The sequence below is a fragment of the Lampetra planeri genome, chromosome 74 (assembly GCF_965212315.1).
Source record: "Lampetra planeri chromosome 74, kcLamPlan1.2.h2, whole genome shotgun sequence".
Taxonomy (NCBI): Eukaryota; Metazoa; Chordata; class Hyperoartia; order Petromyzontiformes; family Petromyzontidae; genus Lampetra; species Lampetra planeri.
The window spans coordinates 2,620,994-2,629,235 of NC_136179.1; the positions used below are offsets into that span (position 1 = coordinate 2,620,994).

Genomic DNA, 8,242 nt, shown 5'->3' on the forward strand with positions numbered 1-8,242 from the left:
CATAAAATCCGTGATCTGGTCCCGTCTGTAAAAGACGTGGTTCCAGACATACAGTACCCTGGCGTCTACAAACTAAGTTGCCTCTGTGGTAGCAGTTACATTGGAGAAACCAAACGACATGTCTCGGACCGCATCCGTGAACATAAAGCAGACCTGAAACACGGTAGGACAAACACCTCAGCCGTGGCAGATCACTGTTACAATTCAGTGGGCTCACATGACATTGACTTCTACAAGACAGAGGTTCTCTGCAAGCCATCTGGCTACCATGAGAGATTCGTTCATGAGGCGATCCACATATACAAACACAGAGACAATTTCAACCGAGAAGATGGATTCTAGCTCAGCAATCATTGGAAGGACGTAATAAACCATTTCGGATCTTAACTGATTGTTGTTCACGTTTACGGTGACTTTCAGACCGCAGTCCACTCACTGGCATTAACTGTGTATCTTGTGTTCTCCACAGGGAATGCATTATTTGCTCCGCTGCGGATCTCCTGCCACCGCTCTCCCATTCACATGTTTCATTGCTTCTACATACTATTAACATTCCCTCCCTTTGTTAATGCTCCCTTTGGTGCTGCTGATCCTGCATAATGCATGGGCATAATATGACTTTGAAACCCCCCCCCCCCGCCCGCCCACCTCCTACGCATTTCCCATGAATATGCTAAATTCCTCTTGATATGCACATTCTTTTGTTAAGGCGCTCTTCTTACACCCCCAACTCAGCTTATATATATAAGCTCCTCATTCTTTACCTGAAGACGGCTGCTTGCGTTGTAGCCGAAACGTCGTGAGAATTATTTTATTATGTTTTATTTTTATTATTTTATTACTTCCCTTCTACGTGACTTTACCGAAAAAACCAAGAATATATATGCATTGTCCTTGAAACTGATTGGTCCACACCAAGGGACAGCTTTTTTTGAGCCTCGACCCAATTGGTGCTCGACCAGAGGACGCCAAAAGGCGTACAGCTCACACATTATCATAGTGTGTTTTTGCGGTTGGGGGTTGTGAGGGGTCCTACGATCCCTCGCAAACACTCCCAATGGCCGGGGGGGCTACGGACGTACTGGCCTGCAACGGCAGACATGCAGACCTCGGTGAGGGACTCTGGGGTCACCCGCGTCCCTCACGGAGGTCCGCACCTCGGCTGAGAAACGTATATAAGGCAGACCTCTGGAGAGGTCCTGGCAGTTTAAGACGACCAGTTGAAGCAAGAAGACCTGCTAGAATAGGACCCTGGACCCCTAGCTTTGCCGTCTTTTTAAGGGCCGAAGCTCTGTGAGGCCAGTGGTGGACCCTGGGTCTCCCATAGGATATTATAGCCAGAGGACCTGAAGCACAGCCGGGGCAGGCATGCTACGTAGGAGGCGTATAATATACCGAGTGGAAGTACTCGAGATAAACTGTACGAGGAGTTGATGTTTAGTAGTTAGGGTGCGTGTATATAATAAAGACGTGCCCCCAACAAAGTGTCTCCGGAGAAAACACGACACAGAAATGAATCGTCGTAAGGTTTCAGTTTTGTTGCCAGAAAAAAGCGGAAAACTCCTATTATTAACTCCTATCATTTTTCATTGCTGGAGGGTTTGCCCCCCTCCCTACCTTAAAATACTGGCTCCGCCCCTGAGTGTGTGACAGTGTCAAGTTTGTATTTGCAGTAAAGTCTATTAATTCTATTGAGCACGGAGGTTATATCAAAACGGTAGTTTATTTTTGTGTTCCTCTGGAAGTCTTTGTAAGATTGGAGTCAGGAAATTATCACAGCACACGTGCAGCTGAAGTCGGAACTTCATACCAGCATTCAAGGACATCTGTGCCTTGCTTCACACCTCTAAGTTGCAATTGAACATTAATTTATGCATTTGTGCATAACACAAATAGTATTTTTTTCAACACCCTTTGCTATGTCAGCTGAATTTAGCTTTCATAAATAGTCATTTTGAAGCCAGACAGCTGAAATCGTGTGCTCGGAGTTTTGGGTTAACATTCATTTTGAAGATACTAGGGCTTCCAGGCATGTTTATAACCATTTGCCCTCTCATTGTGTGCCATAACAGCCCGTGTGATGAATTTGGGATACTTTTTCACTATCTTGAATATATGTATAAGTATAGACGTGTAAGTCACGTGTGACTATATATGCATTGATACTGATGTGTAGATGGTGTGGATATATTTTTCTGTCTGCAGCTGTCGCTTCCTCTGCAGAATTGGTCTGATGGAGCAAAGGCACTCGGCGCGGCTCGGTGCAAAAAGGCAACAATGCGACCTGCGTGCCAACAGCACAGATCGTACTGAACATTTGACACAGCACCAGAGAACTCACACAGCAGAGAAACCCGTCAAGTGCAGTGTGTGTGGGAAAACGTTTGCACAGTCATCTACTCTTGTAAAACACCAGAGAACACACACAGGAGAGAAACCCTTCAAGTGCAGTGTGTGTGGGAAGGCATTTTCACAGTCAGCTTCTCTTGTAGCACACCAGAGAACACACACAGAAGAAAAACCCTTCAAGTGCAGTGTGTGTGGGACGGCGTTTGCACAGTCATCTGCTCTGGTAAATCACCAGAGAACACACACGGGAGAGAAACCCTTCAAGTGCGGTGTGTGTGGGAAGGCGTTTGCACTTTTATCTACTCTTGTAGAACACCAGAGAACACACACGGGAGAGAAACCCTTCAAGTGCGGTGTGTGTGGGAAGGCGTTTGCACAGTCATCTACTCTTTTAAAACACCAGAGAACCCACACGGGAGATAAACCCTTCAAGTGCAGTGTGTGTAGGAAGGCGTTTGCACAGTCATCTGCTCTTGTAATACACCAGATAACCCACAAGGGAGATAAACCCTTCAAGTGCAGTGTGTGTGGGAAGGCGTTTGCAAAGTCATATCCTCTTGTTATACACCAGTGAACACACGCGGGAGAGAAACCCTTCAAGTGCAGAGTGTGTGAGAAGGCGTTTGCACGGTCATCTACTCGTGAAGCACACCAGACAACACACACGGGAGAGAAACCCTTCAAGTGCAGTGTGTGTGGGAATGCGTTTGCACGGTCATCTGTTCTTGTAATACACCAGAGAATCCACACGGGAGATAAACCCTTCAAGTGCGGTGTGTGTGGGAAGGCGTTTGCACATTCATCTACTCTTGCAGAACACCAGAGAACACACACAGGAGAGAAACCCTTCAAGTGCAGTGTGTGTGGGACGGCGTTTGCACAGTCATCTGCTCTTGTAAAACACCAGAGAACACACATGGGAGAGAAACCATTCAAGTGTGGTGTGTGTGAGAAGGCGTTTGCACGGTCATCTACTCTTGTAGAACACCAGAGAACACACACGGGAGAGAAACCCTTCAAGTGCAGTGTGTGTGGGAAGGCGTTTACACTTTCACCAAATCTTCAAAGACACCAGAGAACACACAAGCATCACAATATCCACAAGGAGTGGAGTCTGAAATCAGCTTGTGAAAGTCAAAGTGATGCAATGAGTCCATCCCTCGTGAAACAAGAACCGGAAGAAAATCCCAACTTGGATACTTTGAAAGGTATCGAGGTGAAACGTCAAGATGTGAAGGTGAAATGTGAAGATGAAGATTCAACTCCAAAGGCGGACCTTCACATCGATGGAGGCAACGTGAAGCAGGAGGAGAATTCTCACTGTGAGGCAGAGCGAGGCAACTCCCAGCAGTTTGTGGAAGTGGAGGTGTGGGTTGACTTCCTCCGAGACAATAGAAAGTCAAATGGAGACCCGGGAGATGTGTCAGCTTGAGACGATGTCGCTCCAATAGACGCACCTTTGTCACAGGCCTTTAATGACAAGAATGTGAAGTTGAACACTCGGTTCCTAGGTTCAACCTGCAGGGTAAGAGCGGCCAGTCTTTGTGGACCTGTGTGTTGGGTAGATTTCAAACCAGGAGCGAGAGCCAATAAGCCCCCAAGCATTCACTGTTATAAATTGCATTTATATGGTGCTTACTTAATCGCCTCGGCAACTCGGAGTTTTGTATCGTATCTCGTTTCAAACACTCGAAGAGCACCCCCAAGTAGCAGCTGCCCCTGTTTGGCACAAGGTGGTGGCCCTGCACCGGCCTGCATGTAGACAAGAGCCTGTCAGTAGAGGGCGATGGTTGATGTGGCACCTTGGTTGTGGAGTTTGTAGGTAATGTTTGGAATTTGCTCAATTTTGACCCAGACACCAGCATTCGTTTTGAATGGCGCAATAGTATTAGTTAAAATGATTGTCAATAATTTAGAATGATTACTTGTCTGATGGTGGGCGCACATGTAACATTTTGTCTATAAGGGTCAAACATTGAATAAGTGATGTTAGAACAAAGTTTGTGTTTTGCAAGTAACCTGTACAGATCACTCGGGTGAGACTCATTGTTCTTGTGATACAGGTCAAAGCGTACTTTTGTGTTTTCAGGAAGCGTCTGCCTCTGGAGCAACTCATTGTCTTTTAAATAGTGAGCACACTCGGATCATTAATCAGTTACAAGGCACACACAATTAAAAGTTACACGAAAAGGAGGAACATTCTCTACAACACGAATTATAATTTTGTATTATGTGTTGAAATACATTTTGTCGAATTAGGACGAGAAATGGTCCTTGCTGATTGTAAAGTGACGAAAAAAATAGCACACGAGCGACGCATCCACGCAAGCTCCCGATGCTCCGTTTTGAAGTTTGAAAATGAAAACTTTGAATTGTATTATGTTTTGAATTAGATAAATGTACTTCATTAAAAGCTTATTCATTGAAAACGATATTTCGTGTGAATTTTCTCTCGTCGTGAAGTAGATGGCCTTGCTGGGGGTTCAGTTTGATGCGGACTTTCACCTGTTTGGGATCGCGGGATCGAGATGAGGCGACACAGAGCTGGCCGTGCGATAAGACCGCCGTCTGCAGATCGATTCCAACGCGATCGAACGTCTGTCCCTGCCTCTCCGTTGTTTATGCAGGGGGCACGTAGGTTTGCAGCGCCCCCTGCATGAAAGTGACGGAACGTGCAGCGTTCGTCACGAAGTTGTGCGTAAGCGCCATAACAAGGCGCTGTAAGCTGACCTGCCACCACGTGCACTGGTCAACAGGGAGCAGGCGAGAGAGAGCGAGGTGCGTAGGGGTCGACCAAAGGTTAAACCCCCGGCCCCCCACCGTGACCGGAGACTAACACCCCTGACCCCCCCACTCGTCCCTAAGGCCCATTAAGATCTTTCAGAAGGTTCTGGGACGGGGGGGGGGGGTCAGGAGGGAAGGGGTGATCCCGACCTGGGGATAAAAGGCCGGCCCTCTGGACGGACCGGGCAGTGTTCACCAACTCAAGCCTGAGGACATCCGAAGACCTGAAGACTGGAACAGCACCCGGGGACCCTCAACCGAGGCTCTTGTTAGAGCCGGGTTGTAGCGGACCCGAGGTGAGCTCAAACACTCTGGAACCCTCCCCCAGCTCTAGCCAGAGCCGGGTTGTAGCGGACCAGAGGTGAGCTCCAGTACCCTGGCTGGGACGGGTCGTCCAGTCTTCCCTTAACGCCGGGCTAAGGGAACCGTGGGTGGCAGAGCCCGGAGTGTGCAGGCTGCGATAGAAACGAGGCTGTCACTCCCGTAGGCTATCGGGTGGAAGGGGTGGTACCCCTTCGTGTTTCAGTCGTGTGTAGAGCCGAGTTCGAAAGAGTTATAATAAACGTGTTGCCTCAACCAGACGTCCCCGTGTGGTTAGTTAAGGACACAACACTTATATAAATGAGTATAGCCAGCGGGTTTTCAAAGTACCTTCGTTTTACAGAAATCAATTTCGCGTGAGCCCACCGCATTGAAACAATGCTCAGCTGAGCGAGGCGAGCCCCGGGAGGGGGGGCTCACCTCATCTTTGTCACGTGCCGTAGCTCACGTGACATCTACCGCGACAATGTCTGGATGTTTTCGCCTGAGGACGATCGCTCGTGTTGCGATCGAAACGTCGTGATTTATTTATTATTATTTTATTTGTTCTACCTATGTGACTTTACTGAAAGAACCAAAGAGGATGAAAGACGTCTTGTCTGCTGATCTTGTTCATATCCGTGTACATCGATATCCCACATTGCTTACACGTTCACACCACACACAATGAAATAAATAGAAACTAGAACGACTTCTGGGGATGGGCAAATATCGAGGAAACTCTTTCAATGGAGCGAGTTCAGTTAGTTCGATTCAACACCTCTCTGCCCGTCTGTGTCTCTGTTCGCCTCTGTGTGTTTCTCTCTGCATGTGTCTATGTCGTCTCTTTATCTCTGTCTCTGTGTTCCTCTTGTCTGTGTCTGTCCACCTGTCTTGTCTGTGTGTGTCTGTCTATCAGCGTCTGTCCAACCGGAGTCAACGACTGTCAGTAGCAGCAGGCTCGCGTTCAACTCCCACGGCTACACGCCACTCAAACTTGCTCCCAACACACAAAGACAAACATCCCCCGTGTAGACTGGACAGACTGTAGGGGCAAGTGCTGTTAGCGAGCACCTAACACAAACAGAAAGATCCCCCATATAGCCTTAACAGTTTCATTTCATTTTCATATATTTGGTATAGCCCTGTGAGCCATTCGGCTCTTGAATCGGGTGCAACCGCAACAAATAAAAAACAAAACATGAACTAGAAAACATCTCAAAGTGACTATGCGCAAACAGAAAAATCCATGGAAAAACTGCAAAGTCTTCCAGAAAAAAGCACCGTACACCAACGCTGTGCAAAAATCCCAGTGGGATGCCAGTCAAACAACAACAACAACCACAAGACAACTTAGATTAAAGCCATCATTCTAACTCCGTACTACAACAAACATGGCTAAACCAAAAATATTTTTGAAATCACCAAAATAAAGCCATAAGCAATGTAACAGTGATCATAGGAACGGTGACCGAAATTTCACAATAAACGACAAAAAACATGTACCACCAAGAAATGGTAAATCTTCTTGGTTCTTTCGGTAAAGTCACGTAGAATGAAAATAATAAAATAATAAAAATAAAACATAATAAAATAATTCTCACGACGTTTTGGCCACAACGCAAGCATCCGTCCTCAGGCGAAGAACAGGTCTGTCAGAAAGACAGCGTCTGAATGAACACCACCAGGCTTGGCAGCGTATATTTAAGCTGGGTTGGAGGGGGAAGAGCGCCTTGACAAAGGAATTTGCATATCAAGAGGGATTTAGCATATTCATGGTAAATGCAGGTATGTGATTAGTACTACTTATGCCCGTGCATTATGCAGGATTAGCAACATCAAAGGAAGGGGATATGGGAAATGCAGGTATGTGATTAGTACTACTTATGCCCGTGCTTTATGCAGGACCAGCAGCATCAAAGGGAGGGGATGGGGGTAGCATTAACAAAGGGAAGGAATGTTAATAGTATGTGGCTGGTGTTAATAAACAACCACGTAAAAAACTAAAGTATAAACTACATAGTATCATCAGTATACTAAATATACTCTCCAATAAGCTGAGCTACAAAAAGTAAGTAATACATTACAATTCTATGTCGCAAAAAATATAATATGCTTCCAGCTAAACTTTTTTCTCTTACATCACACGGGTCTACCCCGTATTATATACTACCATAGACAAACTCAACATTAAATTATATACTGTATTACTATACACCACTCTATACCTTCGACTATAATATTATTCTACCCATCCTACTGTATACCACACTGCTGTATATTCACTATACATTTACGATACTGTATATTACCTTATACATTGTATTAAACATTACAATTTTATACTATTTATACAATCTGCTATACTCTATACCATTGACCGTCGCGTGAAAGATACTAAGAGGAAGCAACGAAATATGTCAATGGGAGAGTGGTGTAGGAGACTTGCAGGGGAGCAAAGAATCCATTCGCTGTGGAGAATACAAGATATTTTGTCAATGCCAGTGAGTGGACTGCGGTCTTTTTTACGTGGTTGTTTAGTAACTGCAGCTACATACTATTAACATTCCATCCCTTTGTTAATGCTACCCCCATCCCCTCCCTTTGATGCTGCTGGTCCTGCATAATGCACGAACATAATATGAATTTGAAACCCCCCGCCCACCTCCTACGCATTTACCATAAATATGCTAAAATTGTCTTGATATGCAAATTATTTTGTCAAGGCGCTCTTCTTCCCACCTCCCCCCCTCCAACCCAGCTTAAATATACGCTCCAAGCTTGGTGGTGTTTCGTTCTTCACCTGAGG

The 8,242-nt window shown here is 45.9% G+C and overlaps 1 pseudogene; it reads left to right on the forward strand.

The window, feature by feature from the left end:
- The first annotated feature begins 2,178 nt into the window (after window positions 1-2,178).
- Window positions 2,179-5,498, forward strand: LOC144737819 (uncharacterized; annotated as a pseudogene).
- The last annotated feature ends 2,744 nt before the right edge of the window (window positions 5,499-8,242 follow it).